Raw genomic sequence first — 2,267 nt, forward strand, 5'->3', positions numbered from 1 at the left:
AATAATAAAAATAAAACATAAAACAATTCTCGCGACGTTTCGGCCACAACGCAAGCAGCCGTCTTCAGGCTGTTTGCGTTGTGGCCGAAACGTCGTGAGAATTGTTTGATGTTTTATTTTTATTATTTTATTACTTCCCTTCTACGTGACTTTACCGAAAAAACCAAGAAGATGAATTCCTGCAGTCACGAAAGCTTTAAATCGAAATTTAATTTATAGTTCTTTTCATTTCAATCTTTTGTGTTATAAAAATGTAAAAAAATACGTTATTATTCTCCTGAAACCAACTTCATCAGTTCAGAGGACGTAAGCATTCAACTACCCTATTTTTTTAAACGTGAACTTGTATTTAACCCATTTCAGGCAGACCCTGACAATTGAATCTCATTGCCGGAGTGTAACGTGCACATATGTGTAGAAAGTGCATTGATTATATTATGCACAGATATTACATAATACAATTTCCCATTGATTAATGTCAGTTTAAGGAACAAAAATAATTATTGCATTATAAAATCTCATCTGATAAAAAAAAATTCTGAAAACGTTTTTTAGTGCAATGTGTGAAAGCAAATTCTTGCCATTCTCTATACAATGCTTGTGCTTGCACAGAAGCATTTCATGAGATGAGGTTATTCCAACAATATTTGAAGTCCCAATGCAGCAGAATTTTCCCAGTTTTGAGACAAGATAACTACCCTTATAGCTCTGGTTCAGCAGTCACTATCTCAAGAATATCATGACTAAATCAGTTTTTTACTTTAAAACTTATTTTGATATATGTTTGAGTACGATCTTTTGGTTGCTATTTATTTTCCTTAACATATTACTAAAATTATACAAGTTCTGTGCATCTTGGTAAATATGGCATTGTTAAATATTGGCGTAAATGTGATGGCACGCTGTGAAGTTATGGATATTTCAACGTTCTACAATAATTATCATTCTGTTGGGAAAATGTTAATCCACGTGAGATGGTGTGGACATGCAATACATGTTTGATCATGACACACTTTAATAAAAAATCAATAATGCTAATTGTAACAGGTCTTCAATACATATTTTGTATAGCATATTGTGATAGGTGTTTAGAGATAATACATTGAATAGTCCTTATGTAAGGTTTGATGTGATTATATTGTGGTCCAACTGGTAAGATTGAATACGGTCTCGCTGTTGTGTTTGGTTGTTAAAGTTTAAAGACCCTAACATTGCGATTTTCAGAGTTACAAATTTGCTCTTCTAACAAGTTTAGATTCTGTGTAATTGGTTGTTCATTAATGGTGTTCCTTCGTCAACAACTGCAGCTCTTGGATTTTTTCAGTTCAGGGAAACCCGCGGGTTGGAGAACACGTTTTCTGACGCTCGTGCATTGATTGTCTGATGGTATGGTCAAATGTGTTTTCATTTATATATATATTTTTTTTAAAAATTGCTACTTTCGATTGTGTAACTACACCCGTTATACTTTGTAAGCCTTTGGTAAAGCATAGGAAAGCAAGAATCTTGCACACCTGGTCAGGAACTTCGATCAAATTTGGACCGTAGCAAACTAAAAGACAACTCTAAACCTACTCCATGATTGTACAACTGCAAAGGTTGAATAGGTTTCTGTAATGTGTGAATCTGTAGGTGCTCCTACATGACCATAATTAGGATGTGTAACTGCTGGTGCATATACAGTATTATCTTCTTGGTTCTTTCGGTAAAGTCACGTCCTCAGGTGAAGAACAGGTCTGTCGGACGCTGTCTTTCCGACAGACCTTTTCTTCACCTGAGGACGGTTGCTTGCGTTGTGGCCGAAACGTCGTGAGAATTATTTTATTGTTTTATTTTATTATTTCCCTTCTACGTGACTTTACCAAAAGAACCAAGAAGATGAATCCCTGCAGTCACGAAAGCTTTAAATCGAAATACAGTAATATGTTTGCCATTCAACGTGAATCATGTCAGCACAGTACGGTGGTGTCTGATTCATTAGCCTAGGACTTTGTATGGCAACGCATGGTAAGAACAGTTGCAGTACTGTACTCAAGCAGGAGCCATTTTTATATCATGTTTACAGTGCTGAGTCATCTCAATTTGTATGAAACGTAAACCTTGGAACACAATAAGGAAACACATTTTCTTATATACTATAAGCGTACACCTCAGAAATGTGCTACGTCATTTTCTAACCATTCCACAAACAAACCCAATGGGAATTAATATTCCACAACACCGCATTTGAGGAATGTTTTTCTTACAGGTGGCACATTTTTTTTGTA

Source organism: Lampetra fluviatilis, chromosome 3 (genome assembly GCF_964198595.1).
Source record: "Lampetra fluviatilis chromosome 3, kcLamFluv1.1, whole genome shotgun sequence".
Classification (NCBI taxonomy): domain Eukaryota; kingdom Metazoa; phylum Chordata; class Hyperoartia; order Petromyzontiformes; family Petromyzontidae; genus Lampetra; species Lampetra fluviatilis.